Genomic DNA, 18,047 nt, shown 5'->3' on the forward strand with positions numbered 1-18,047 from the left:
TCAAGGGCATGTCCCTGGAATGCAGGCGATGTGTTCTTTAAAAATACATGTGACAAAATCCTCTAAAGTGTGCAGAATCTGAATTTTCTTTCTTCCTTTTTTCTCCCCCCCCCCCTTTGAGGCATCCTGCCTATGTTAATGTCATCACAAAAATATCTCATGTGCAGGTTTTCCAAAACCCATGTCGCTGTGTGTTTGTCTGGGTGAATGAGCTGTGTTTGGCTAGGGCTTGGACTAGCCAGGGCGCAATTCTGATGCTCTGTCCATGCTTGCAGACCTGGAGTGATTTAGATAGAGTGTAGCCTGAATAGATTTCTTTAAGTGCTAAATGCAACTTTGAAAATTACCTGCAAGCTCCAACTGATCTTTCAACTTTGAAAGTGAAGAATTACTTGAGGAATTCTTGCGGTTTCTTTGTCATTTAGTGAGAGCCGGGGCAGCTACTGTGGAGGCAAGCGTCCCTGAGGTTGCCTACAAAGGGCAATGTTCCAGTGTGTTTTCTCCTCGAGTGTACTTCAGCCGCACAGGACTTCCTGTTTATTCAAACATCTTTTTTACCACTCGGCAACCCCCGCTTCACAGAAACAGCCAGAACCATCGACAGCAAGAAGACGGAAATCCAGAGGCAGACAGTGCGAGCTCTTTCGGTCAAACTCTTCATTTTCTCTGTAAGTGTCCAGAGGAAAAGGAAAGGAAAAAAGAAAAAAAAAAAAACAACAACGGAACATTTTGCTGGGTGAAACTTTAAAAAGTAGGGATCCATTCCTGCGCGAACATTCTCTGAAGGGCAAAATTAGGTGATCCAACTTGTTTACTGTTCTTTACCCACCTCCCACCCCACCCCCCCACCCCTATCAAAGCCGTTTTTCTTTCTAGAGCCTTGAGAGGACCGGTTCTTTCTAACTCCTTAGTGATTCAGTCTTGCTTTCAAATGCATCTTCGGGTAGTCTCAGCTAAGTCAGCAGCCGCGGGTTGTCAGGACCGGTTTAGGGGCTTGAACGGAGATTAGAACCTTGCTCTGCTTATTTGTGATGGCGTTTGGTGTCGCCTTCTTTTCCTTCCTGTTATCACCAGGAGCCGGGGGTGGGGGTGTGGGGATGGTGCCTGGGCAATTCCGCGTCTGCCGGATTGTCCTCGATGCGTGCATCGTGACCCTGTCGTCGTCTGTGCATCGGTCTTGATAATATTTGTACCAATTTCATGCCAATAAAAGTCAGACTGCTGAAACAAGCACGGTCATTATCTCATTCATATTACTATTGTTTAAACGGAGTGAACTGCAGAAAGGAAAGAGAAAGCCCGCCTCACTTTCTGAGATGGTTGTTAACTTTGATGTGGGAAGGGTCTTTTCAGAATGCTCATTGTGGATAATTAGGATGGCAGGGAGAGCCCTCGGATCCAGGCTGCTGCTGCTTTCTGTGCCCAAGAGCCATGTGGTCGCTCCTGGGTCCTTTCTCTTGGAATGACTTTTTCAACACATGGTTTGTCTTTTTTTTTCAAAGGTTCCACCTTTTCCTGTCTGCTGTGGACATCCCTTGGGCTCCCCTCCCCTCTCCCCACACCCTTCCCCCAACCCTGACCCCCAACTTCAGTATAATTGGTAAGCCAGGTGCTAATTTTTTTTTTTTTTTTTTTTTTACTATGTACTGGTCAGGGAATAGACAGGAAGTAGAAAATTAGCTCTTTTGATCTGAAGGGAATTGTTACTACTCTAAACCTTGTTTGTTAGTCCCCAGACTAAATATACTTAAATTTTAACCTCTAAATCAACCATCTATTAGAACAGAAAACGAAGTAGGCTCGGCCATTGTCCCCCCACCTCTCAAGGAAGAAACATTTCAGTATATAAAATAAGTAAGTGCATGTGTGTGTGTATGTGTATGGCCCTTGCTAGGCTGACTTTTTCCTGTTCAGAAGTTGTTCTACTTCGTGAGGAAAAAAAAATTACGTTTGAGACTGCCTTAAGGACAGTTTGTATAACAGTAGGAGTAATTGCAGGGAAAATGGAAAGAGTGACTGGAGATATTTACTCAGATGTTAGTGTAGGTGTGGGGGCCGAAAACCCAGTGTGGGAACAGTGGGCTGCTTTTCTTGGTATCGCAGTCTATTTGATGACCATCAAAATTCCCAGCTCGCTGGTTTTGTTTTTTCTGGATGGCATGTTTGATTATTTATCAGAAGGGGAAGGGAGTAGCTGAAGCAAATAAACATGTGACCAAGTTCTGTTTTGTTTTCCACTCAGAAAGCCGTGCCCTTTAACAGACATACAGAAAAGAATAAATGCATTGTTTTATGATAAAAGGAAATTATATGTGTCATTTTCTTTTTTTTAAAGGCAACCAAGTTAACCCTTAAGACTCAGGAGCCTGCATGCCTTCTGAGAGTCTGCCCAGCTGTTACTGAGAATTAATCTATTGCGGTGGATGATTTTATGGCACAGGATTTCCCAGGATTAGTTTTCTGTAGTTTGGCTTTTCTAGATGCTTTCCTTAGTTATGCCTGCCTCAGTAGCTCTGTTTTTATGATGTGTGTGAGTGAGAGAGATGGAGTGTGTTTGTGTGTATGTGTGTGTTTTAAATAACGATGCCATTGGGGTAAATCAGCAGTTCTTACAGTTTTGTTGAAGGCTATATTATGACTTTCCATTGAGACATAAACAGCTCAGTTAAAGGAAAATATACCAGAGTTTCTGTAACCAGTGAGCAGCAACATTTTATTAGTGGCCAACTTTTGCTTCTCTCTTAAAGCGTGTCAGGCAGGTGGTATCCTTCAAAGAGTCTGCTTATAGGTTTCGAAGATACCCTCAAAACATCTTTCCATCTTTACTGTGATGACCTGCAGGGCTGTTGGTTGTCTCAGATCAAGTCCTCTAGAGTCCTTGGGAAGGTCTCGAGTCTACATGAAATGTAGATTTTTTTTAAACAAGCAAACCAAAAAAAAAAAAAAGTTTTCTCTTTGTTTTCATCTTCTGGCAGGGCTTGCCTCAGTGCCTGGTGACGTTCTTTATATATAGGCACGCACTGACCTACATGTACATGCATAGACGGGCACGTTTTGTAATAACTGCAGCATGATTTTGTGCAGGGGCTGCCCCCTGTGTCCACACCCTGAACAAACGATGATCCTAGGCATAGTGCCTGGCCCGGTCATATCAAGCCCTTATAAACCACAGCTGAAAATCTGTTTTGTTGCCTATACTGTCTTGGAATGTGAATTGGAAATATGAACACAGAGGGATTCCCTCTCCATTGACTATATAAGGGAACAATGCAGTCAACCCTCAAACACAGTGTAGCTTCCATCAGGATCGCCCTGCATGTGTGTGCCTGGAGGTGGCTTCGTGCTGGAGAGGCCAACCGTGGAAGCGCGAACCTTTCCACTGCCTCTCTTCGGCACCTTGGGTGACTCTCCGAAAGGCTACTTGAGTTGGATCATCATACTTTGTATTTATACAGGGCCTTTTGTCTGTACAAATCAAAGTGCCTGACTAATGCTAACTCATTAATACTCGGAACACCCTTGGGACATAGGTAGGCTGTGAAGATGATCCCTCTTTTGAGGTGGGAAAACGTCCTCTTGTTAAAATAGTTTATAATTTCCGGGTGTGTCTGTATTTCATGGTCAGGCAAGACCTGAAAAGGGGATGATCTAGATGCCATGAGGAACATTTTTCCTGTGACATACTCAGCCCTGACCACAAGCAGTCTCATGAGAAAGTATTTTGCCATGAAGAAACTGGACTGGAAAATAAATCTAGTGCACGGTGTTGATGGAGATGGAAGGGAGGAACTGCTGGAGAGTAATCATGCTGACTTTTAATCTCTTCAGCATCAAAGTTAGGAGTTTTTTAGTTTTTTTTAGGGGGGATACAGATTGGGCTAAAATTTGATTTTTGTTTTGTTTTGCTTTAACTCAACGTGATGTTGGCAATTTAACTTCCACAAAAATCAAGTTAGTTGGTTCTTTGCAGAAAAACAGACACTGCTCATTGGCTGTGCAAAGTGAGAAGTTACTCTGTGGTTGTGGACTTGGGGGCAAAAGATTTGAAACGTTCTGTTAACCCTCAGTGTTGCTGTGTGATTCTTGAATTCTCGTGTGTCTTGGGTTCCTTCCTATGGTTACTACTTAACAGAATAAAAACTAGTCACATGTCATCTGCAGTTTTAAGTCTACGTTCAGACCTTTTCTGGAAGGTTTCTAGAATAGGGTAGGGGCAGAATTTAGGTTGTTTGGTTCCCAGAACTGTTTGTTTGTTGGAAGCTGAACATAGAAATTAAGTTTGAAAAAATCTTCATTCAAAGTATGTTTTTAATTTGAAAAAATGATTTTCAAAAGTGTGTAAATGATGGTTCCAGTTTTGCTTCAGAAAAGTAATTTACATAAGCATGCCCCCAAATGTTGGCAGGGTGTCATGTGTAGATGAGGCTGTTATAGTTGACTTTTTATTTTCTGAATTAACCTTTGCATTTTTCGTATCTTCTAAGAGGAGTAATAATTTTTAAGTGCTTTTCTAAAATTGAAGTCTACTTGATTTACAGTGTTACATTGTTTCAGGTGTATATCACAGTGATTCAGTGCTGTACCAAATCTCTCTATATACACATACATATGTATATATGTATGTCTTCTTTTTTGGACTTCCCAGGTGGTGCAAATGGTAAAGAACCAACATGCTAATGCAGGAGGCGTAAGAGACGTGAGTTTGATCCCTGGGTCAGAAATATTCCTTGGAGGAGGGCATGGCAACCCACTCCAGTATTCTTGCCTGGAGAATCCCATGGACAGAGCAGCCTGGTGGGCTACAGTCCATGGGGTCACAGAGAGTCGGACATGACTGACACCACTTAGCACGCCCGCACATGTACATCCTTTTTCAAGTTCTTTTCTACTATAGGTTATTACAAGATATTTAATATAGTTCCCTGTGCCCTATGGTAGATCCTTGTTTGTTTTCTTATATATATAAAACTGTGTATATGTTAATCCCAAACTCCTAATTTATCCGTCCCTCCCACTTTGCTAATCATAAGTTTGTTTTCTATGTCTGTGAGTCTATTTCTATTTTATAAGTAAATTCATTGGTATCACTTTATAAAATTCCACATATGAGTGATGTCATATGATATTTATCTTTCTCCAACTTAAAAACTGAAGCAGTTATTTGACATCAGCTCCTAGGCTGTGCACGTTGCATGTATTAATTATGACATAGGGACTGTTATTTCTTCTCATTTTAACAGTTAAAGAAACTGAGGCACAGAGAGATTAGATAACTTGTCTAGGATCACACAGGTTGCAAGCGGTGGAGCTGGGATTCAAATCAGGCAGAACCACTGATGGACACTTCACAACCATGTGCTGCTTCTGTAGAAGTCCATTAATGTTTTATAAAGTAAACCTGTCTTTCTTTGGAAGTGCTATGCCTCTCCCAAGGTCAGTAATTCCCCCAAATTCCCAGGGAATCCCCATTTCTTCATGCCTGGAGACTCGAGTTCCACCTTATGCTGCAGTGACCAGAAGTTGGAAAGATCACTGTTATCCTATGAGCACAAGTCTGTGAGCACTATTGTCCATCTGATGAACACAGTTTTGTTTTAACCTCCCTTTTAAGAAAATATTTCTAATTCCTTGACCAGGGTTATCAGATCTTCCAAAAGGTCACTACAAAGTTCCTTTGAGCGTTGCTTAGATTAACTCACTGTATTCTTCTAGAGATTTCTAAATTTTTCTGTAATGATCTGTCCTGTCTAGCATGTGAATGCAGCTCCCATGTGAATGCAGGAATTCTGAGTCCATGGATGTGTACATTAGTGGCCTTTTCGAGTTATGTCGTTCTTGAAGTATAAAGGCAGGTATTCTAAGCTAGACTGTGTGACCTTGGGCACACTTGATAAGCTTTCTGTCTACATAAAACAATTTATAGCCAAGCCGGATACCGAGATTCCTCTGGGCTCATTAGAGAATACTCTGGTTTTCTTAGTGTCTCTCTAAAGGGACTAAGCCAGTGGATTGAGATCACTAGGGAAGAGGAATCTCTGTTTCCTACAAAATATCTTTTCTCATTTATGGGGCAGTGTATTGTAGCACTGCTGCTGCTGCTGCTGCTAAGTTGCTTCAGTCATGTCCAACTCTGTGCAACCCCATAGACGGCAGCCCACCAGGCTCTGCCGTCCCTGGGATTCTCCAGGCAAGAACACTGGAGTGGGTTGCCATTTCCTTCTCCAATGCATGAAAGTGAAAGTGAAGTTGCTCAGTCATGTCCGACCCTCAGCAACTCCATGGACTGCAGCCTACCAGGCTCCTCCATCCATGGGATTTTCCAGGCAAGAGTACTAGAGTGGGGTGCCATCACCTTCTCTGACTGTAGCACTAGTTTCCATTAAATAAGTAATTGTCATGTATAGGTGCTGTGCTAAGGGTTGTGTTTATCTCACATAATCTTTAGAATTTAACCTCTCTGCTCCTATGTTTCCATATATGTTAACTGGGTATAATACTGCTTTAAAGGACTGTGAAAATTAAATGAGATCGTGTACCAGTACTGTTCAGTAGTTGTCAACCAAGGTACACTCACAAAATGGCAACTTATATAAGTATCTTCCCTATCCCCACCAGCCAGGAATCACAAGTTTTTAGGATACATTTAATTGGAAATGCAGATCAAAGCCACAGTAAGATGTCACTTAACACCCGTTAGAATGACTCTTATCAAGAAGACAAGAAATAACAGAGCATTTGTGAGGATATGAAGAACAGTAAACTCTTCTGCACTGCTAGGGGGAATGTAAAGTGGTGCAACCACTGTGGGAAACAGTGTGGAAGTTCCTGAAAAAATTAAAAATAGGGCTGTCATAAATCCAGCAGTTCCAGTTCTGGGTTTATACCCAAAGGAAATGAAATCATTACCTGGAAAAAATATCTACAGCCCCACGTTCATTGCAACATTATAGACAGTAGTCAAGATATGGGAGAAGAAAACCTAAATGTCCTTCGATAGATGAATGAATAAAGAAAATGTGATATACATACATACACACACACAGGGAATAATATTCACCCATAAAAAGGAAATCCTGTCATTTTTAGCAACATGGATGGGTCTTTAGAATGTCCTGCTAAATAGAATAAGTCAGAGAAAGACAGATACTTATAATCTTACTTGTATGTGGAATTTAACATGATCAAACTCATAAAAACAAAGAACAGGTAGGTGATTGCCAGAGTTTGAGGATTAGGGAACTGGGTGGTTTGTCAAAAGCTATAAAGATAAGTTTTGAGGATGTCACATACAGCATGGTGACTGAAGTTAATAATATTATATTGTGTATTTGGAAGTTGCTAAGAGTAGATCCTAGAAGTTCTCAATCACTTAACACCGCCACCGCCACTTCGACAAGTAACAAGGAGCTGTAGTAGAATGTGAGAATCTACAGTGGATTGTGAGCACAAGGGCCAGAAATCCTACTGGATTCGCCCTGCCTGGAAGGTGGAGAAAGGTGGGTCGAACTTAAACAAAGGGGGAGCAGAGACACAGGTGTCGGACTGCATAAACTGCGGCTGGACTTCAGTCAAACTGAAAAGAAATCTATCCTCTCTCAGCTCGGTGTCACCTTTGTTTGCCGTACGAAAAGCTCTTTCTGCAAAAGTCCGACCTTGGCTCAGCTGAACCATGGAACAGGGGACATGTCCCTATTGGGGCTTGAAGAAAGGATCAAAGGCAGAGGATGATGGTGACAGCATCAGTGTCCCCAGAGATGGGTGAACCTGGGTCGATAATTGTGAGGGCGTTTTGGAGATCTTCCTGTCTGCCTGCTTGGGAATGGCCCTCCCAGCAGCAGAGACCCAGGATGCTAGTGGCACTCATAGGCACCGCTGCTCCCTGGGCTCCCAAGGGAAGGATTCCACTACCTGAAGGAATTGGATGTGATTTTAGGAAAAGGTAGAATGTATTATTTTTTTAAGATTTATTTTACTTTTCAAACAACTTTATCGAGTTAACTTTGACATAAAGAAATGGTATGTGCATTAAGGTGTACAGCTTGTTTTCGTATAGCTGTGCATTGCGAAAAGATCACCACACTGAAATTAAATACCTTGTCCATCACCTCTGTATAATTACCCTTTTGTGCATATAGTGAGAGGGTTTAAGATGTACCCTCTTGGAAAACTCCAGGCACGTAGTACAGTATTACTGAGTATAGTCATGGTACCGTAGGTTACATTCGCGGAGCTTATTCATCTCACACAGCTGAACCTTCTTGGCCTTTGACGAGTACCTTGCCGTCTTCCCTCCTTCCAGCCCCTGGCAACCACCGTCCTACTCTGCTTCTTGGAATTCAACCTTTTACAGTTCTATTTATAGATCAGATCTTGGAGTATTTGTCTGGGAAGGGTAGAGTTTAAATGGAGAAGATACTTGGATGCCAGGTAAATGCGGGCGGAGGACACAAGTGGATTACAGAAGTGACTGTGACTCCAGGAGTCCTAGGAACAGGAGGATCTGGTTGGGAGGAAAAAAAAAAAAACAACAAGTCTTCAGTGTGGGGAAAACAGGCAAATACGTCAGGACATGCGATACTGTGGAAGGCTTCTTCTTTCATCCCAAGGCAGTGGGGTGCACATTCATCCGTGCCTTTTTGACTCCAGAGGACAGCGTGTCCATATGCCAGGATTACCCTTGGCCATATTTGGTCTAATCATTGACCTTGGTAGAATGTGAGTATCAAGTTCTCAGAAGACAATGTTTGTTTGTTTTTGTATTTCTCTCCTAACCACTCACTAGACTCGTGACCTTGGGCAAGTCACAAAACCTCATCATCTTAGCTTTTCCATTTTACATCGATAATTATAAACGTTTCCCGTGCTTGCCTTCGAAATGCTTGGGAACCAAAAAAAAAAAAATTTTTTTTTAAAGTGTAAAGCAACTAACTGGCATAGTGCCTGGCACATAGTAAGCAGTTCAGTACATCATTTTTATTTTAGTAATTTTAAACATGGGGAGTGACTAGTCTCCCCTTGCCCCCTGTTTCTAGGTGTTCCTCATTTCTTTAAGCTCTTATGCAGGTGTGATCTTTGCTGTTTGAAATCACTGCTTTGAAAGTGTAAATTATTAGAAAATGCTTGGACTTTTCTATCTAGGCTAACTTCGGCCAAGAGTGAGTAGTTCCAAACTTTTTTTTTTCCTAAGTATTCTTCTGGCTGTACCAGGTCTTAGTTGTGACACATGGGCTCTTTAGTTGCAGCCTGTGGGATCTAGTTCTTCCAGCAGGGATCACACTTAGGCCCTTGCACTTGCAGCACGGCATCTTAGCCACTGGACCACCAGGCAAATCCCAATGAGTTCCAAATTTTAGATTATTAGTCCTATTTTGGTCTTTCCCCTCTTCCCATTTCTGTTTTATTCTTTTGTCTTTTATCTTGACTGAACTTGGTTCTCCCTCTTGTTTCTTTGACCAAAATTCAATTAAGGAAAGAAAGGTAATTAGCGAAGGTGAATCATTCTAAGGGCTTAATTTCCTTTTAGGGCATCAGAAGTACGTGTGGTTTACGTCACAAGAAGAAAAGGGGATATAGCATCATTTGCTTGGGCCGAAAATAAGTCCAGTGTTACTAGTAAAATCATAGGAAATTCTCCTTTATTTGAGCATGATTCCAGCCTGGTTTTTCTGTAGCTTTTACAGTTAGCAAGTCTCACTCCAAGGTATGAAAAGATAAGAATCCGGATTATTCGTAATGAGAGTCACCGGGCTGCACCCTCATAAAAAGCAATTGCAGAAAACAGCAGGTTATTACAGTGAGTTCATAGATCCCTTTGATTCCTTTATTCTTGCATTTGACCCCCCCCCACACACACACCCCATTTCTGCTTTGGAACCATGGAAAAGGACCGGGTCAGTGTATAGACTCATTTTCGGGTGCAGTCTGGTCCTTCCTTAACAAGGGGAAATGGATTTGCTGCAGCATCCAGCCTAACATTTTAGACAGTCTCTAATAAACTTGACTTCTGTTTGACTTCATTGCAATGCTCATGCTGCCTCCAGTCACAGCACCCCAGGCTGTGGTCTTGTCAACTCTCATAAGCTAGACAGGCTCAGGCTTGGGCGGTGCTTGAATGGAATCCTTCCAAACACAACTCAGGTGCCGGAGACTCGCTGGTGGTGATTCAGCGTCTGGCACTGACTCCAGCCAGGAGCAGCCAACCAGGGCCTCAGCAAGGTGGTTATAGGGCCCTGTGTTAATAGGTATATGGAGTAAGAGTATGATGGTGGGGCTTTTTCTCCCCTCTTATATAAGACTTCAAACAGACTTTCTGACTATTTGTGGTCATTAAACTTATTTCAGCTGCTTTTGCAAGAGGATCATAGATGTCCTTTTTCTTTTTGTCCTATGAAAATTCCTAACTTTGGCCTTCTTTGGCAGGAAACATCTTATACACACCTTAAAATAAAAAAGGTTATTCATAACCGCAAGTGAATATAGTATTTGCTGACCCTTTTTCTGCTTCCTAAGTTGCCTTTGGGGGTGGGGCTTATAGCAGAATGCCTCCTTCTGTCTGCAGCCTTGTGGTATTTCTGTGTGTGTCTCTTGTAGTGGCTGCATGAGATGGTGTTTGAACCCTATAGCGTGAATGCTGGTGAGTCATGGCATGGTACAAAAGCACAGCTGCAGAACTCTCTTCTCTTTCCCAGCTTTTCTGAGAAGTTTTTAAAAAAGGAAAAGGAAAAGACATTTGTCATCTTTTCTTCTCAGAAAATGCACTCTAATAGATTGCCTGCATTTCCATACAAACACAGACACACTCCCAACCTACCTGTACTCATGTCTTTGCATTATTTGTTAGATTTTAAAGTAAAGCAAAGGATATATGACTATTAAATGTCATAACAGTGATCACCATCTTATGTATCACTTAAAGAATTTAAAATCAGGGAATTCCCTGGTGGTCCAGTGGCTAAGACTGCGCTCCCGATACAGGGGAGCTGGGTTTGATCCCTGGTCAGGGAACTAGATCCCAGGTGCCACAACTAAGACTCTATGCAGCCAAATAAGTAAAAATAAATATTTAAATAACAAGGATATAAAATCATATCAGTAAGGATTTGGGGAAACTGGCCTTGGAAGTAGATCTAGAGGTTCGAGCTGGTGTAAGACAGTAAATAAACTGCAGTGGCCCCAGTGGTGGAGGGGACGCTGCATGGTGGCTTCATCTTTCCCCACGCCCACAGGTGGGGCGACACTGCTCATGGCTCTGTCTTTGCAATTAGGACAGTGATGACGATAGGGAACTTTGACTTTTCCGTTTCCTGTCCCTTTTGGTCTTAACTTGAACATGTAGTTTTGGAGAGTTGTAGGAGTGGGATGGTCTCTGCTCCAGTTTTTTACCATGTCTGTCCAGCTATTGTCTCATAAACTCACTTGCAGAGGCTGTGGCGCGTTTGGAGAAAAAGCCATGCCCTCTGTAAATATTCGCTGTTCTAGAACACCTTCATGGTATAGGATGCTTTATGGAGCTGTCAGAGCTCTGAGAGTGGATGATGCTACATAGAACTTTTCTCTTCTAGGTCATTGATCCAAATCCAGTACCCCAGATAGTGTAAGGCATTGCTTGTCGGCCCCACCTGCTTTCAGTGGGGTGGAGTCAAGTGAATCAACTACCAGGAACTAATGCGCAGAGTCTACGTCTTTATTTGTACATCACAGATTAGACCAAATAGTGACTGGTGAAAAGGTTCTTAAATGATTTTTCACTGGTTGTTGTGACTTTCTGTGTATTAAAGTTCTAATTGAGTGTGTTTTTGATTGTTATTTACTAAAGTGTTGGTCGCTCAGTCGTGCCTGACTCTTTGCGACCCCATGGACTGCAGCCCACAGGCTTCTCTGTCCAGGAGATTTTCCAAGCAAGGATACTGGAGTGGATTGCCATTTCCTTCTCCAGGGGATCTTCCCAACCCAGGCATTGAACCCGGGTCCCCTGCACTGCAGGCAGATTCTTTACCGACTGAGCTACAAGGGAAGCCCCCGTGTCACCAGTAATATGACTTGAGAGTCTGCTGTGGAGCTATCTTTCTTTGTGTATCTAGTATTTATACAGTCATTAGAATCGAAATTTTCCTTGGACACCTCATATTTTCATATTCTTAATGGCTGGATTCCCTCTGTGAGATTAGCTCACTTTTCCATTTTCTTGTGATAACCAAGTTGCTCCATTTGTAAATTCTGTACATATTGTTTTCTCGACTTTTGTGACCCCATGGACTGCAACATGCCAGGCTTCCCTGTTCTTCACTATCTCCGGTAGTTTGCTCAAATTCATGTCCATTGAGTCAGTGATGCTATCTAACCATCTCGTCTTCTGCCATCCTTTTCTCCTCTGCCTTCATCATCAGGATCTTTTCCAATGTGAGGACTCTGCATCAGACAGCCAAAGTATTGGAGCTTTAACTTCAGCATCAGTCCTTCCAATGAATATTCAGGGTTGGTTTCCTTTAGGATTGACTCGTTTAATCTCCGTGAAGTTCAAGGGATTCTCAAGGGTGTTCTTCAGCACCACAGTTTGAAAGCATCAATTCTTTGCCTTTCAGCCTTCTTTATGGTCCAACTCTCACATCCATACATGATTATTGGAAAACCTATATCTGTGACTGTTCGGACCTTTGTTGGCAAAGTGATGTCTTTGCTTTTTAATATGCTGTCTGGGTTTGTCAAAACTTTCCTTCCAAGGAGCAAGCGTCTTTTAATTTCATGGCTACAGTCACCATGCACAGTGATTGGAATCCAAGAAAATAAAATCTGTCACAGCTTTCACTTTCTCCCCTTCTAATAGCCATGAAGTGATGGGACTGGAGGCCATGATCTTAGTTTTCTGAATGGTGAGTTTTAAGCCAGCCTTTTCACTCTCCCTTTTCACCTTCATCAAGAGGCTCTTTAGTTCTTCTTCACTTTCTGCCATTATAGTGGTCTCATCTTCATGTGTGAGGTTGTTGCTATTTCTCCTGGCAGTCTGGATTGCAACTTGTGATTCATCCAGCCTGGCATTTCACATAATGTGTTCCTCATGTAAGTCAAATACACAGGTGACCATATACAGCCTTGTCATACTCCTTTCCCAATTTTGAACCAGTCAGTTGTTCCATGTAAGGTTCTAACTATTGTTTCTTGACTATAAATACATACATACATATATATATATATATATATATATATATATATATATTTGCATTTTTGTTGGAGAACTCACTGCCTTGGAATGTTGTTGGCTCTGTGCAAATGCTTTTAGTTCTGTCCGCCACTGTCATTTCTTTTCTTAAAGTAACCCACAGACCTGCTTTTCATCATGCACTGGATGCTTACCATGTCCAGAGCAAGGGGGTGATGGAGTTTCCCTGCACACTCGTTTCTGGGTAATACTGCAAAGCGATCTTCAAACTGGGTTCCATGATGAGTATTCCTGTTAATATGGTCATTAGTTGCTGGAGTTGAACCAAGATAGCAGATTAGGTGAAAAACCTCTCTAGAGGTCTTGAGTTGTCTACTGAAGTTGAAAAATAGAGGAGAGAACATGACTTCTTTCCTACTAAACTTCCCATACGACTTTTTATTGCTGGATTTTCTTCCTACCCAGTCTGCGCAATACCTGTTGATTAGCCTGTGGAATCGTCTGAGAAACAAGTTTGATCTTGAGGGGTGGGGAGAATCTAGGAAAAGAAACTAGAGGAAGGGTGGCTGACTCAGAGCAGCCTTTGAAGCTGGAAATGGGACAGCTTCTCAGGCATACAGGAAGTCACCAGCCCTCCACTGGCCGATAGGGCATGTGCTGTCTTTATGCTGAGTGCTGAGTGCCGAGAGCCTCGTACTAGAATGAGATCCACTCTGAACAGCTACAAATGACCTGTGGGAAGAAGAAACACGTGTTCAGCGTTTGCAAGTAGTTTGAAACGATTTCAGATAGAGGAGCACGTGGATATATTCTGTTTTCCTGTCCCAGTTCTTCCTCAGAAAATTTAAAAAAAATGTGTTTGAGCTTTTAAGAATAGCTAATTAGTAACATCCTTGCATCTTAGCTCAATTCTAAAATTATTCTGGCCAACTGATTGAAAGCTCTGTTTATATAAAATTGTGTCCCATAGAATCTTCTGAGAATCTCAGATTACAGATAGCAGCCAATGACAAGTTGGCAAACTTATCCTGTAAAGGGCCAGGCAGGAAATACTGTAGGCATTAATAGTCTCTGTCACAAGTATGTAACTCTCTTTTGTGGCCTAAAAGCAGCCATAGGTAATACAGAAGCTGATGAATGTGACTGTGTTCCAATAAAACTTTATTTATGGACACTGAAACTTACATTCCATGTTATTTTCATGTCAAAAAAGTTTTTTGTTGTTATTCTCTCAACTGTTTAAATAAGTAAAAACCATTTTTATCTCATGGGCTGAACAAAAACAGGTAATGGATTGGATTTGGTCCCTGGACTAAAATTTACTGACCCATGACCTAAAATGCAGCCATGAAATTAAAAGACATTTACTCCTTGGAAGGAAAGTTATGGCCAACCTAGATAGCATATTCAAAAGCAGAGACATTACTTTGCCAACAACGGTCCGTCTAGTCAAGGCTATGGTTTTTCCTGTGGTCATGTATGGATGTGAGAGTTGGACTGTGAAGGAGGCTGAGCGCCGAAGAATTGATGCTTTTGAACTGTGGTGCTGGAGAAGACTCTTGAGAGTCCCTTGGACTGCAAGGAGGTCCAACCAGTCCATTCTGAAGGAGATCAGCCCTGGGATTTCTTTGGAAGGACTGATGCTAAAGCTGAAACTCCAGTACTTTGGCCACCTCATGCGAAGAGTTGACTCATTGGAAAAGACTCTGATGCTGGGAGGGATTGGGGGCAGGAGGAGAAGGGGACGACAGAGGATGACATGGCTGGATGGCATCACCGACTCGATGGACATGAGTCTGAGTGAACTCCAGGAGTTGGTGATGGACAGGGAGGATTGCCGTGCTGCAATTCATGGGGTCACAAACAGTCGGACACAACTGAGCGACTGAACTGAACTGACCTAAAATGCCACAATGCTTCGTATTTTTTTAAGACTTCCGTGTGTCAGTACTCATCTCAAGTCTCATGATCAAGTGTGTTATGTTTAAAAAAAAATTATTTTCTTCTACTGGCTTGCTTTTATGTATAGGCGCATCTTTACTCAAACCATATTTTAGGTAAACATATTGGTGTTTCTTAAAATATGGTAAACATGTTTTTTGAATGTTGGCTACCTTGATCAACATCCTAAACATAGTGTACCTCATAGGATGCCTCACCCCCAAATATAAGCACCTGCTATGAACTCGAGATATAAGTAGCTCAAAAGTGGCAAACATGCTTATGTAAAATGTAATTTGTAAATAACAGATGGCACTTATTTACTAGGAATGGGAGGCAGTGATGAGAATGAAGTCATCTGGAACCAAAAGAATGAAAAATGTATCAAAACTGTCCAGGTCCCCAGTTAGGATGAAACTAACTAGCATGCTACCAAACTCCCAACCCAGCACCAGTCTGCCTGACTCTCTGTGCCCAGCGTAGGCTGTGGTCCCTGGCGTGCTTACCACAAGGTGATTCCAACAGACTGAGGCCTCGATGGCAGCCAAGGAAGAGAGGGAGGCAGGGTATTTCTTCTGCTCCTGTTAGCTCTCAGGGGGATTGATTTTAGCTTTTGAAGAGCGATAAATAGAATTGTGTGCAGCTGGGCTGTAAGTGGCTGGCTTTATCAGTTGCCTCCATGCTGACATCTTCAACCTGTATCTTTACTGTAACCCACAAGGCTGGCCATCAAGTACAGCACCACATTATCCAAGGCCAGGCAATTGTCACATCTCTTCTAAAGGAAGTGTTGACTTAACCCAGCCCAGGAAACTGCCACCAAGAGAAAAAGGTCTCCAGAGATTGTATGATTGGAGAAGGAAATGGCAACCCACTCCAGTGTTCTTGCCTGGAGAATCCCAGGGACGGGGCAGCCTGGTGGGCTGCTGTCTCTGGGGTCACACAGAGTCGGACACGACTGAAGCGACTTAGCAGCAGCAGCAGCAGCAACAGAGATTGTATGGGACCTTTTAAATTACTTACACTAACAGTTGGTCTGCAGCTTGAGTCACAGTTGATCCCAGTGTTTTACAAGTTCTTATTTATTCATATTCTCTCTCTCTCTCACACGCACACAGTAGCTGTGTGTATCTTTATTTGGAAGCCAAAGAATCTACTTGTATCTTGAAACAATATGTCTTAAGAGACCTTTCTTCAGTCACGATTGAGATGCTATTATAAAAATGTAAAAAAATCCATCCTCATGTCTTAGCTGTGTTGGGACACATCTCTGAGGTTCAGGCAGTAGAATCTGAGATGAAAGACATGAATCTCCTTTTCATGATTTTGGTGCATGGAACAGGTAAAATTCACTATCACGTCAGCATGTGTGGGGAACAGATTGCATCCAGGTCTCCGATGCAGTTCCCAAATGGGATTCGACCTGTCGTTCCCATTTTTTTCCGACAGTGGCTATGACATAGGCATCTTAGACTCTCTACACACGGTAGATACTGGGGATCTCTATGATAATGATGATTATGTCAAATACATAGTCTCATACACAAAGGATTTATTCTTCTTCTTTTTGGCGATTTAAAATCCAGATTACAGTGATTTAAATATCATGGCAATCTGAAAAGCAAATGCCCTTTAATGATTGATTTCATTGCACTTTATAAATTCTAATAAATTAGGCTTTCACATTCCGGCTGAGACCTCAGTTGACTTTTTTGAAGGGTGTGGAGTATTAGTGCTTTGCCCCACCTTTGTTCTCATACTGATGAGGAGGCCAGGGAATTATTATGGGATAATTCATAACAGTTCATATCAAGATAAATAATTCCTTGCAGTAGCGTTGTCTCTCCATCCCAATATTTGAAGTTGTTTTACCTGTTTGTGTTCATTTTGAGGATGAAAACGGCTGTTGAGTTGCAGAGTCATGTCTGACTCTTTTGGGAACCCCATGGACTGTGGCCCCTCAGTCTCCATGGGATCTTACAGGCAAGAATACTGCAGTGGATTGCCATTTCCTTCTCCAGGGGATCTTCCCAATGGTGCCAGTGGTAAGGAACCCACCTGCCAGTACAGGAGACATAAGAAACGCGAGTTCATTCTGGGTTGGGAAGATCCCCTGGAGGAGGACACAGCAACCCACTCCAGTATTGTTGCCAGGAGAATCCCATGGACAGAGGAGTCTGGGGGGCTGAAGCCCGTAGGGTCACAAAGTCAGACACGACTGCAGTGACTTAGCATGAATGCATGCATTACACTTTTTCATCATTTGTTCTCTCTTCAGTAGTTTGACTAAAATTTCTTTCATGTTCGTACAAGATCCTCAGTCTTTTCTGTTCCTGCGCTTGTATCTTTAATTCTCTTCTTTGCTGGGGCTTTTGTCTGAAATGCTGTGAAAAGGCTGGCGCTCTTTACGTGACTATGTAATTCGATATATCCCATGTTGGGTCTGAAAACTATGTTCTACACATAAATGACTTTTCCCTTCTTCCCAGCAGGAAAATTGCAAGGATTCCAGTAGCTAATTTTGAGATGTATAGAGCCAGCTCGGTAAACATTTGTTGAAAATTTAACTTTGAGTCCTATGCTTTCTCTTGTTGAAGTGCATTTATGAGAACATGCTCATATCAGAATAGTTTCTTTGTGTGTATGAACTTTTTTTAAGGACACTTAATAATATGCCTTTTGCTTAAATGAGAAGCTTATTGTATAGATTCCCTGAGAATTGAGTATTTGAAAATCAAATTCCTGCTGTCCAAGTATTTGATGAAACATGGAAAATTATTTTAACAATTGTTTGTGGCTCTGGAGTTGCCATTACTCTGATTTTCTTGGCTTGATCCCTTTTGGTCTTAGATGGACCGTACCTTTCTCCTCTTCCCCACCATATCTTTCTCTGCACATTCTCTTCACATTCATCTCCACACCTTCTGTCTGCCTTTCCAACTACTAGCCA

General features: G+C 42.2%; 1 protein-coding gene across 8 annotated transcripts in view; it reads left to right on the plus strand.

Moving 5' to 3' along the window:
• The window catches only part of FOXP1 (forkhead box P1), a 622,410-nt gene that overhangs the window by 448,582 nt on the left and 155,781 nt on the right, over positions 1 to 18,047 (plus strand). For 2 of the 8 annotated variants that reach the window (XM_069561646.1, XM_069561651.1), the window contains exon 1: positions 489 to 668. The exons of 4 other annotated variants lie outside the window; for them this stretch is intronic. The gene's annotated coding sequence lies outside the window, so the exon portion shown is untranslated. Of the gene's footprint in view, positions 1 to 488; positions 669 to 18,047 lie in introns of those variants that run through there. 2 more of the 8 variants (XM_069561645.1, XM_069561650.1) reach the window with 2 other exon arrangements.

The sequence above is a fragment of the Ovis canadensis genome, chromosome 19 (assembly GCF_042477335.2).
Source record: "Ovis canadensis isolate MfBH-ARS-UI-01 breed Bighorn chromosome 19, ARS-UI_OviCan_v2, whole genome shotgun sequence".
NCBI classification, from domain to species: Eukaryota; Metazoa; Chordata; class Mammalia; order Artiodactyla; family Bovidae; genus Ovis; species Ovis canadensis.